This window comes from Scleropages formosus, chromosome 19 (genome assembly GCF_900964775.1).
Source record: "Scleropages formosus chromosome 19, fSclFor1.1, whole genome shotgun sequence".
In the NCBI taxonomy this organism is placed as follows: Eukaryota; Metazoa; Chordata; class Actinopteri; order Osteoglossiformes; family Osteoglossidae; genus Scleropages; species Scleropages formosus.
In genome coordinates this window covers 25,557,699-25,570,491 of record NC_041824.1, presented here as the reverse complement: position 1 = coordinate 25,570,491, position 12,793 = coordinate 25,557,699, and the positions used below count along the sequence as shown (strand labels likewise).

The 12,793-nt window shown below is 46.8% G+C and overlaps 1 protein-coding gene across 3 annotated transcripts in view; it reads left to right on the top strand.

Annotated features, from left to right (window-relative positions):
• Window positions 1-7,354: 7,354 nt before the first annotated feature.
• The window catches only part of wscd2 (WSC domain containing 2), a 76,177-nt gene continuing 70,738 nt past the window's right edge, over window positions 7,355-12,793 (top strand). For 2 of the 3 annotated variants that reach the window (XM_018749143.2, XM_018749146.1), the window contains exon 1: window positions 7,475-7,635. The gene's annotated coding sequence lies outside the window, so the exon portion shown is untranslated. Of the gene's footprint in view, window positions 7,403-7,474; window positions 7,636-12,793 lie in introns of those variants that run through there. The other variant, XM_018749144.2, reaches the window with a different exon arrangement.

Genomic DNA, 12,793 nt, shown 5'->3' with positions numbered 1-12,793 from the left:
GACTCTTAGGTGAGCAGGCAGCTGGAGATGGTAGGAGACCGGGGTGACATGTTGGAGGACCTTGAATGGCCCGATGTACTGTGGGCAGAGCTTCTTGGAGAGGTAAGACCCCCGGAGTCCCCTGGTGGACAACCAGACTCTCTGCCTGGGTGAGAAGGTAAGCGGGCGTCTTCGGTGGTCCGCCTGGCGTTTCATCTGGTTCTGGCTGCAAAGGAGGTGCCGTTGAACATCCCGCCAAACCTCTGTGCTGGCCCGGTACCATTAGTCCACCGCCGGCACGTCACTGGAAGTGGGTTGCCATGGGAACAACGGGGGTTGGTAACCCAATACGCACTGAAACGGAGAGCGACCAGTGGACTCATGAGGTAGGGAGTTGTGTGCGTATTTAGCCCAAGGTAAGTATCTTACCCACTGCTGAGGCTTCTCCGTACAGTAACTGCGCAGGAACCGGCTTATATCTTGCTGGATTCTCTCCACTTGCCCATTTGCCTGTGGATGGTACCCCGATGTGAGACTTACAGACACGCCTAATTTCTGCCAGAAGGCCTTCCACAACCGGGATGTGAACTGGGGACCTCGATCCGACACAATGTCTTCTGGCATACCAAAGAGGCGAAACACGTGGAGGAAGCGAAGTTCAGCAGTTTCCATGGATGTCGGAACCTTGGGGAGGGGCACCAAATGGCAAGCCTTATGAAAACGATCAACAACAGTCAGAATAGTGGTCTTACCATCCGAGGCGGGCAAATCCACTAGGAAATCCAAGGCTATGTGGGACCATGGATGGTTTGGTACAGGCAGGGGCTCCAGGAGTCCTGCAGTCTTCTGGTTCGAGGGCTTGACTTGAGCACATACCTGGCATGCCCGAATGTAGTCTTGGGTGTCCTCCGGCAATGATGGCCACCAGAAATGCTAAGATGGCCACCAGAAGGATCACATGTTCTTCCATGGAAGGGGAATAAATCAGAATATCATCTAGGTACACCAGGATTTCTTGGTTAATGAGATCCCTGAAAACGTGATTTACTAAAGCCTGGAAGACACTGGGAGCATTAGCTAAACCGAAGAGCATTACCAAGTATTCATAGTGTCCAAAGGTGGTGCTAAAAGCTGTCTTCCATTCATCCCCCTCACGTATCCTTACCAGGTTGTAGGCACTGCGCAGGTCCAATTTCGTGAACCACTGGGCACGGTGGACCTGCTCCAGGGCTGCTGTAATCAGTGGCAGGGGATGAGGATACTTCACCGTGATACTGTTGAGGCCTCGATAATCGATGCATGGGCAGAGGCCGCCGTCCTTCTTCTCGACAAAGAACCCCGCCGCAGTGGGAGAGGTGGAAGGCCAGATGATCTCCCTGCAAGGCCCTTGGAGATGTATTGTTGCATGGCCTGTTGCTCCGGGATGGAGAGCGGGTAGACCCGGCCCCGGGGAGGTGTTGTTCCTGAGAGGAGGTCTATGGCGCAGTTCCAGGGCCGATGCAGAGGGAGTATTGCAGCCTGTTCCTTGCTAAACACTTCCACCAGGTCTCGTTACTCGGGAGGAATGTGCACCTGTTGGAGGGAGTCTTCACATTCAACCGACATAGCTCTGCAAGGGACACAAACAGGCTTTCCCATATTGTGGTCCCAGGACACCAAGTCCCCCGTGCTCCACCTAAAAACAGGGTCATGCAGGGCAAACCAAGGGAAACCAAGAAAAACTGGGGTTTTGGGGGCAGAAACCAAATAGAACCGCAGCCGTACCTTGTCAGTGACCCCCACACTCAAATGGAGAGGTTCCGTCTGGATGTCACCGTAACCCCTCCCCAAAGGCTGTCCATCAAGAGTGATTACTTTCATCCGGAATTTACACGGTAGACAGGGAAAGCAGTGAGCTTTAGCAAAGCCGACATCCATGAAGCAGCCAGCCGCCCCTGCGTCAACCAAAGCTGAGGTCTCAGCTGAGTGTTGTCTTCAGGAGATGATCACGGGCACAGAGAGGCAATTGCAACGGAGGGTTCTACTGACCTGTGGGTCAGGGCGAATAGGGAATTGGGCCCAGAGATGTCCTGGTTCTCCACAGTAGAGGCAGAGTTGACTCTGCAAGAGGCGCTGTCGTTCTCTGGTGGTGAGACAGCCTTGTTAAGGTGCAAGGAGTTGATCCCCTTGCATGGAGGGAGGTGGTTTTCTGGGACGGGTTGCGTGTGGGCCTCTCTTTTCCTGGCTTGGATACTAAGTGCAACAGCTGCTGTGGTGTACTTGTCAAGGGTCCATGTCTCACCTCTGAAGACCAGTTCTTTGTGCAGCCTGGGGTTCAGCCCGTACCGAAAGCAGGCACGCAGGGAGTTTTGATCCTAACCACTCTTCTCTACAAGGATCCAGAAGTCCACCGCATAGTCCGACGCTGGACGGTCACCTTGGGTTATCTCCATGAGGCATTTGGTGGCCATCAGGTCTGTGAAGAGGAGCCTGAACACAACTTGAAAATGGTCTTTTTTTTCTGAACCGCTTGTCCCATACGGGGTCGCAGGAAACTGGAGCCTACCCGGCAAAACAGGGCGTAAGGCCAGAGGGGGAGGGGACACACCCAGGACAGGACGCCAGTCCATCGCAAGGCACCCCAAGCAGGACTCGAACCCCAGACCCACTGGAGAGCAGGACCCGGTCCAACCCACTGCACCACCGCGCCTAAAATGGTCTTTGAACTCCTCATATTTGAGTTGGGAGCAGCGCCCTCATGCGGCGGTGGTGTAGACTGTTGTTTTCAGTGCGTTTACCACTACATTGTAGGCGGTGATGAGGTCGGAAAGCATCTGTTCCATCCCTGCCAGGCGTGCCTCGCAAGCGTCTAACACTGCTAATACATGGTTCAGCTCCGCTGGGTCCGCGGTAAAGGCGGAACCTTCTGTCACGGTGTTTCCCCGGAGCGGGTGTGCCGGACCCAAGTGCGGAGCACAGGAAGGTTGTTCAAGGGGCAATCCAGAAGACATGGTCGAGGAGACAGGCGAGAGAAACCGATGTGCGAATGTAGTCAGAAAGGAGAATCTGAGAAACGTAATCCATAAGACAGGCAAGGAGTTGTGGCAAGCCAGAAAGTCGAGTACGAGGAGCGGGGTGAAGAGGTGAGGAGCGGGGCGAGAAGCAATTAGGAGTGCAAGTGAGTAACGAGGCTGAACAAGGTTCGGCAGCTTCCTATGGTCCGGGCTGCCCTTTTATGTGCCCGGACCCTGATCAGCTGCTGGTATTGCTTGTTACCGAGTTGGCGGGCGTGACACACACCAACATTTACCATTGCATCCATATGCTCTTGTAAATTGCTTTGGGGAAAGTATGTGCGAAATGAATGAATTTAAAGTTAATATAAAGATACGTTTGTTTTTTTAATTCCTTCCATTAATTTGGCAAAACCCATGTAACTGTGCTGCAAGTTTACAAATGTTATATGCTTTATGTGATTTATTAAACAGTACCATGATCTCCAGTCTTGTACTGTACATTGTAGGGTGAAAAATTGTTTGTTCAATGTGGTGTGAAAATATGCTAAAGTAGTTAATATTTTCAAGTGATTAATATGTTTTAGTGTGATATAAAAGTTAAGACATTCAGAAAATGTATGCTGTCTGTTTAGCGCAATGGAGAACTCTTGATAGGGAAAACGAAACAAAGAAAGTTTAACCTTTAGGATTCACTCCCGACACATTTCTTAAAAGGGGACAAATTGTGTAGAGTATAGATCACTTTTGCGTCGGACTCAAGGGAAGTTTCGAAAATGTTGCCATGCCTTGTGATGACCTATGTATAAGCTTGCAAATAAAAGGAGGCAACAAAAACTGATCAGGGAGACATCCAGCTGTATGGCGCTCTCCCATCGGCCAGTGTTATCATGAAAAGTCTCTAGTGTCTGAGTGTTTTGTACGGATCTCCTGCGGCTGATCAGTTCCAGAAAAGGAAATATAATTTCTTTCACAACATCAAATGCAGTAATTCTTACAGCCAACTCCCAAATCTAGACTAATTGTAGACACCCAGCCCAAAGTTACACCTTGTCATGGTTGCGTCTGAGGGAAGTGGCGGACCCAAGTGCAGAGCGGTAATCGTGGTGTTTTCGGGGAAATCCAAGAGAGGAGGTCAGAGGACGGGCAAAGGGTCTTCGAGGTGCGAACGTCGTAACAGGGAGGATCCAAAAGGCGAGTCCAGTGTACAGGCAAGAGGTCGATGATCCGAAGGAGGCAGTAGATTGGGGGAACAAGGGACGGGTTCGGGGAAGGCGTTCGGGAACAGGAAATGGCTGGAGAAGGTCGCTAACGAGGAGGCAGATCAAGGTTCCGCATCAGCTGGTTGTCCAACGCAGCCTTTTATGCTGCAGTCTGTGTTGCGTCCCAGGTGTTCCGTGTTGGCCCGGAGGTGTGGGTGTGGCACACCTGAACTTCCAATCCTTGACCTTACTATGTACTGTGGTGCAAGAACCATAGGCAATAGACAATAACCTTTGTCAAAGAAGAGCTGTGAGTTGTGGTCTAACAAGTTATCGTTCACAATGCTTTCAGTGTTGACTTGTAATTCTTATGCTGTATCTGTATAAAATGGCCTTAATTTTTAATGCCTAATATTAAGGGCAGAACAACATGTGCAGCATATGTGAAAGCATCTCAGAAAGAGCCACTGCTCACATATCCTAAGCAATTTACATAAATTAAAAATTGAAAAAGAACAAACTGTGTCTCTGGAAGAGGCATGATGACAATTTCATGCAAATGACAGCAGAAGAATGCACACAGCCTGACCGCACAGAGACTCATTTTCCCATATTTCTGAGATTTGCTGGTCTTCAAAGGGAAGATCAGATAAATAAACATTGAGCTGTTTTCAGTTGTGTCAGTTGTGCATACAGAGCCTGACTCGTTGCACCCTGCTGGAATGTGGATTTGTTCTGATTCCTCCAACCCACCCACTCCACTCTTTCCCTGCCTATGCTCAAGACACCCCTACCCATCCTATCAAGCTTAACTCTTTCATGTCTGACCCATAAAGAGTAGACAGGGAGGAAAGAGAAAGAACAAATAGAAAGATACATGGAAAGCCAAGGGAGTCCAGGGGTGTCCTGTTGAACTGCACATATGGTGCTCCTCAGCTCACAGTCACAAGGAAGGAGGTTGCTGTTGTGTACTCCAGTTCTTCATGTTGGGTTCACTTGTCGGTGATGAGAGAGAAATAAAAACACACAGGATGTATAGTAGATATGGGCAAAATGGAATAGAAAATATGTACATGTATGTCAAATAATTAAAAATTAGAGGCATCCTTTGCCTAGTGGACAGCTTCATCCCTTCATAGAATACTGCAGTACAAGTTCTGAACTGCGCTTAACCTTAACCCTAACCCTAACCCTCCCTATGCCTAGTGAGATACTGAATCATTCATTAAGAAAAAACCTTGTAGTGCCTTGAAGAATGTATAGGGAGGCTACAGGAAATTCCATTGAGGAGGCCATTAAGAAGGGCAGTGAGGAGGCAATTGGGGAGGCCATTGGTGAGACCATTGGGGAAGTCATTGGGGAGGCTACTTGGAAGGGCATTGGGTAATTCATTGGGGAGCCCATTGGAAAGGCCATGGTGTTCATGAAACCACATGTAAATCCTTTCATCTATGTGTATAGGAGCATCATGAGAAAGCAATTCTTAAACCAAAAGGTGCACCTGGGTGAAAAACGGCTTCATATTCCTTCAGTGTAATACAACCATACAGTCCACGGACACAAAGTGTTGAAAAAATATTCTGATGTAGAATTAAAAGTGTAAAAGAATACTCAGTAGACCACACAAATTTTTTTAATTTTAATTTTTAAAACGATGAGGTCACAGTGCTGATGGTTCAGTTGTGTTTTAAGTGTTGTGTTTAAGTTGTGTTTCAGTGTTTTGCATTTCTAGTTCCTGTTCATGTGAGTTCTGGTGTACAAGATTTAAACTGCAACTAACATTACTCTTTTCTCTTTTCCAATGCAGTTTTAAATTGCTTCTATATGCTGTTATGGGTTTTGACAATTTTTCTTTAAGAATATGAAATAATTTTGTGTTTTTTGTGCATTTCCAAAGCTCAGTATTTGGACTCTTATAAAACTTAGCTCTTGTGTTAATGTAATAATTTATATTATTTAGGGGGTGTGGTGGCATGGTGGGTTTGGCCTGTGCCTACTGTGTGGAGAGGGCGCAGTGGCGCGGCAGGCTTGGCCAGGTCCTGCTCTCTGGTGGGGCTGAGGTTCGAGTCCTGCTTGGGGTGCCTTGCAGCGGAATCGCGTCCTGTCCTTAGTGTGTCCCCTCCACCTCCAGCCTTGCAGCCTGTGTTGCTGGGCTAGGCTCTGGTTCACTGTGACCCCCCCCCTGCTTGGGACAAGTGGTTTCAGACGCTCTGTGTGTGTGTGTGTGTGTGTGTGTGTGTGTGTGTGTGTCATTTAACTGCTTTTAGAGCTGACGCACATTGGTATCATGACACCTACCACAGCAACTTTGATTTTTATAGCAATGTGCTGCATCTTCATGTGGGATAAAATCAGCTAGTCTTCAGTCTTCAGTTTGTGATTTTTTATTTATTCAAAGCATTATAGCAATAATTACTTCTTCAGGACTAAACCTCTGCCAGTAATACTGATGACATTACCAGGCTGTAGGTTTAGAATGTTTTTATTTTCAAAACAAGGGAAAATTAGGAGTGGTTTGCAAGATCATCTGAATGCTTATCATGTGCACTTTATCCATCCATCAATCCATCGTCAACAACCACTTGTCCCGAGCGGGGTCGCGGCAAGCCAGAGCCTTACCCGGCAATTCAGGGCACAAAGCTGAAAGGAGAGGGGACACACCCAGGATGGGACACAAGCATGTGCACTTTATATTGCTGTTTTTTGCTTTGCTTATATTTATCAGAGATAACTTCCAGTTTACTCATAGTTACCAATTAATACATCTCAATAGTTTATTGGGACTTCTCAGGTTCAACATCTTGTAGATGTATCTGATTGCATAATTTGGCCAGCAAATCCAAACACCTTGGGTCACACTTTTGCTCAAAGTATTGAGATGCACCCATATATTAGGAAGTGATCAAAGACAGAGAATTGCAAGAATAAGAAACAAGCACCACAGACTGAGTGAGGTATAGCGACGTGTGTGCTCATGTTTATGAACTCCACGTAGACAAAATAAACAGCAGCAACATTAACATAAACCGTTGTGGCTGCAGACACAGTTCCATAGTTTCTGATCGATACTATTTTCGCCTTGTAAATGAACGTGAACGTTTTGCCGGCCACTGCGCGCTCCCGCGTGTCTATGAGCGATCTGGGGTGTCGTGGTGCAGGCGCGCATTTCCCTCTCCGTAACGGCAGCGCGCCGCACCTGAACCTGGACTCGGACCTGGACCGGAACAGGTGAGGTTGGTTGGGGTGGGTTGTGGGGGAGGGGACACGGTAATCCCGCCGCCCCGGGTTTAAACAGGCGCGTGCCGCCGCTCTCCTGTTGGCGCAGTAGTGTGAGTGTGAACGCGCTCCCCCGGCAAATCCGCTTTGTGGACGCGCAGGAGATCCGTCTGAAACGGCAGCGGAACGGGCGCACTAGGAGGGCAGTGAAACTGGACCTGAAAACCGCAGTGGTCGTGGGACCGGTGAGTCCGTCTGGGCGTTTTGTACATATTCGCTCATTGAGGGAAGCGAGTCAGAGAAAAAGGGAGATGCAGAGGCGTTCCAGGAGCGCGCCGCCGTCCGCAGTCGTTCCGCCTTTGTGGCTCAAGGCGCGCGCCAGCGGCTCTAGGGGATCTGCTGGAATTGTTCCTTTCTCGTTCGCGCACAAGGGGTTCGATCGCTGCGCCGTGTTCGCTGAAGCGCAGCGCGTAGCTCGAGGCCCGCTGCCCAAGTAACGGATGCAAATAGTGGCTCGAGCGCGACAATATATTTAATCGTGGATTATGAATACACGTTAATTTCACAAGTTTCACTTACCTGTCGTATTTGTCAGTAAGAACAATTAAAGTGAAATGTGCACACTAACTCGGCTTGTTTGCTACAATGTCACTACAGGAATATACAGGCCCTGTAACTTTAACAGGGTGAGTGTTCATTCTGCAATGAACAAATATTATTGCCCCATTAATGTGCAGTGCTTAATTAATAAACAGGTATTGAATGTAATTTTTGGTTGAATGTGATGTGTTTGTGTAGCCCATAGTCTATTCTAGTTTTAAAAGTTTCAGTAAGTTGACTACACAAAGCTTCTGCTACACACACACACATATATATATATATATATATACACACACACACCCCCACAAACCAGGTGGGGTCGCGGTAAACCGGAGCCTAGCCTGGCAGCATAAGGCGCAAGGCTGGAGGGGGAGGGGACACACCCAGGGTGGGATGCTAGTCTGTCGCAGGGCACCCCAAGCAGGACTGGAGCCCTAGACGCTCCACACAGCAACCCCTGGCCAAATGCACTGTGCCACTATACCCCAAGTCTACTAAATGAATAAATGTAAATGTAAACCCAAATATATGAAAAGATGCTATTGTGTCTGACTGCCATCCAGGTGTTCTGCTGGGCACTTTTGTGGTAGGTCTTTAAATGTTGCTATTCTGACCCCTGGGAGTGACACCCAGAGTGACCAAAAGGAGTGCCACTCTAAATCTATCTAGCTTCATCAGCACAATCTCACGTCCAAAGACTAAAAACAGTAAAAAAAACCAATTCCTAGCCCTAAAAAATGGTCCCGTGGACCATCCCGGAGGATGGCGGTAAATCAGGCTGCTCTCGGGTTAATGACACATTTTTTAAATGAAATGTCAGCGTGCAGCAGATGATCCGCACGAATTAGCACGCAGCCACTTTAACAAATTAAATTGCCACTGGGCTGACCCCCCCTTGGCTACCTTTTTGCTGCAATCAGGCACCGTCTGGACTGGAGAGTTGGTGGAGGGCAGCCTGGGGAATCTGTGGAACTGACTGTTGTTGTAGTGATAAGTGTGAATATGTTGTATACCGCTGGAAAACGCGTCCAGGGAAAATGTCCTGTTCAAACTCGGAAGTTACTTCCTGTGAAGCCCCAAGAAGGGAACATGTACAAGGAAGCTGTCTGGCTTTGGGGCACCTCCAGTCATGGGGGCAGGTGCGGCCAGAATGCTGTTGCGTGGATTTTGGGTTTTTGCACTCAGTAGGACTCGACCTCAATGATGCAGGATGCAACATCTGAGCAATTTCTCAAAGTGTCACAACATATGTGTAGCATGGGCTGACAAGGGAAACGTTCACAGCTGCGCTTCGCCCAGAAATATGATTTATGAGCTATATCAGCCAGTGCCGTATCATACTGAAGCATCAGTTTTCCATTGGCCATGTGTGCGCTGCATTGCAGTAGATCAGTTCACTTTCTCTCCAAAGTGATACTGCTTTAAGTCCTAAACAACGACAGTTTGTTTACCACTTGAGATTTATGTTTTCTGTTATTTGACTGAGTAATGCCTGGCGTCTTCAGCATTTAAAAAGAAAGAAGTTCTGCTCTGGTCTTTCTCGCATTTTATGTGCTTGTGACACGTCACAGACAGCATCTATGGTGCACTTCAACTTTGTTACTGCGCACATGTGGGCTCCCCTTTTTCATTTTTTAACTGTACTTTGCATTCCCCCCTCAGAGGAAGACGTGTTACGTCAGTTAAATTTATTCATTTAGCAGCCGCTTTTCAATTATTTACCTATTTAAACAGCTGGATAATTTTACTGGAGCAATTTAGGGTAAGTACCATGCTCAAGGGCAAGGGCAAGGGCAATTCCAGGGTTTTTTAAATGAGGTGGCACAGGGGGCCAAGAACCAGTTGGGGGCAGCAAAGGAAGTCTGCCGAAGTTACGTTAGCTAAACTAACTAGTTATGTAATATTATAATGGGATTCCTGGGGGCTTTTGAAGCCATTACACTCACAAAGGTATTCTTTACTGGGGCAATTGAGGCTTCAGTAGCCTTCTGACATCGATAGGCTACACCACTCATTACTGTTGCTGTTATCTGGAGGTCACCTCTGCATATTATTGATGCCAAGAATGACAACACCCCAGTCCATGTATTTCAAAATATATAATTGAGTGTGTTCATACCGTGAACAGGGATGTCGTCTGTGGTCGACTCGTGCCTCTCCTCCTGTTGGAAAAAACGTGGTACTGTGATTCCATATTGTCAATCACTGCCTGATTTGCAGCGCTCTGATCCAATGGCATTGAGCACTGTCAGACTGACAGTACTCTAGCCCAGTGGCATTGGGAGGGGCAGTCATATTTCACGGGGGGGGGGGGGCCAGTACCCACTACTATCTGTCCCCCAGTGAATTTAGAGGGCAGGTCTTTGCAGTGGTGAAGCCACCGCACACTTTGGACAGATCGTGACATTATTGATGAGTTTTCCACAGTATGTGGGTTTTACATTGAACAATATTTTAGTAACTGCTGCTTGGTTGGCAGAGACTCAAGAGGATCCAATGTATTGGTATGAGAAGCCATGTATCCCTGCTCTAAGGTCAGCAGTTACCACGAGCATGAAGGACACAAATGCTCTATGAACTGTTGAATCCCTCTCTACATTTAATGAGTCTCAAAACACATCTTTTAGACCCCCTCATACCCTGATCTTTGTGCCTGGTAAACATGTACTATGTTATGTGTTTTACAATTTAACAAAAACCCTTATGAGCAGTTACTCATGTAATGTACACTGGTTATTATTTTGGTATGTGACAAATTGACTGCATTCCAGAATCTCATGTTTGCAACCAAATCTGTAGTTCTGTTGGTGTGTTACACTTTTTGTATTGTTCTCTGACATGTACGTCGCATCAGAGGAAAGTGTGTGCTAAGTGAATTAATGTACATGTTTAACTTCAAGTCCACCAGCATTCATAATACGGATGACCAAATTTCTGAACTTTTTTCAACTATAAAAATTAACATCTGCATGATAATTCAGATGAATCCTGGAATTTCTGCACTCCTTTTGAATTGTGTGCCTCTTCTGCTTTACCTTTGAAATGCTGTAATATTCTGACCTTGTCTTACGTATGTGGGAAAAGATTGGGCAATAATATCTTGGGACAAGTGCAACTTCCTGGGAAGGAACATGAGCTTCAGTAAAGTAATGACAACAATGTTGGTTGACATTTTTTGCTTCTGGTTCTTTCAATAAACAGCTCAGTGGATGTGAAATAATTACTAGCTAATTTTCAAAAGCAAATAAGGTCACCAGGAGCGGGGTGAAATGACTCATAGATGATGCTGTATTTGTTCTCTGTGTTCAGTCCCTCTGATGCATGATTGTAACCCCTCAAAGAACCAGACCAGTTTCAGAAAGAAAGGTGTCTTTTTTTTTTTTTTATTTTTTTTTTTAAAAAGTCAGATCAATCTGTACTGATAACACAGTTCTCGGTTATTTAATTACTGTCAATTCTGCGCTGATGTTTGTGCTTTAGCAACAAACAGAATTCAGCAAAGCAATTGTTTTGCTTTATTCCAGGAGGATACTGTCATCTTACCCATACATTACAGCAGTTTATAGTAATATAGCAAAAATAAAATGAATGACAACCAACTCGGTGGTTGTTGTCGTTGGAAATAACTCCTAGTAGGTCAACGTCAAAGTTTCACTGATGCACACTTTAAGACCTTCTGTTGGATTGTAACATTTCACTGAATAAATGGGGACAAATATGTATGTATATTTCCATTACTTGAATACCTGATGCTTTTCACCAAAACAATTTAGAGTGATTTCGAGCCATGAGTCATTTATGCGAGTTTTTGAGAACTTCAGGGTAAGCATGAAGTATTTGAGAGCTCCAAGGCAGAGCATGATATTCAAACCTGAGTCCTTTGAGTATGAGATGGCCGCTTCATTCGCTGTGCTCCCTGCCCCTCCCTGGTAGGAGTGTGTTCTTTGGTTCTTCCTGGTAGACTGTCAGATTGCGTGCAAATTCTGCAGAACCCAACAGCTTTGGAGTTGGATCACCCTCACTGGTGTACATAGCACCTTCTCCATTTGGAAGGAGGACCTGCTCCTTGGAATGACATCTGTTCTATGGCCAGAGTCTTCAGATATAATACTGAGACTCCCACGGAGTTGTGCAGTGACAGTTCCATCTTAGGGATGGGGAGGGGAGGGGGGGACCCGATGCACTTGCTTGGTCGATGGGGGGCTGTTCATCCCCAGTAGATGACTCAGCACTGCAGGGGAGTTGCAGGAGCCACACACAGTCAGTAACCTGGGGCTTTAAATGGCAGCACTTAAACTGGATACCATGGGACCGTGTCCTCGCTAATATTCCCCGTTGTTGAAGAACAGTGTGAGCCCCAAGCTGTGTCATAACAGCACTATATTTGCTCTGCACGACGTCAGGGAGCAGATGGTTGACGCTAGTGCCTCCCATTCACACAGCTTTCATGCTGCCCTTTTTCACACTGTGAACTGCTGAGTGTCCTGTAGGAGATGTGCTCCCCCTGGAGTAGGATGGGGGGACAGTACTCCACTTCCCATTCTGGAATGATGTCAGTATTTGTTCCATCCACTGCTGGGGTTTCCCAGGTGAATGACACAGTCCAGTATACAGTCCACATTGCAACTGTACAACTGAGACATGTGCGCAGGCACACAGAGACACACACAGGGCAAAAGTCATAAACGGAGCAACATACACACACAGAGCACTAATTGTGTAACCATACCCTAGTTTGTAGCATTTTATTTCACTGACAAATGTGAATACAGTTATGTATGAAATTACCATTGCCTTTATTTT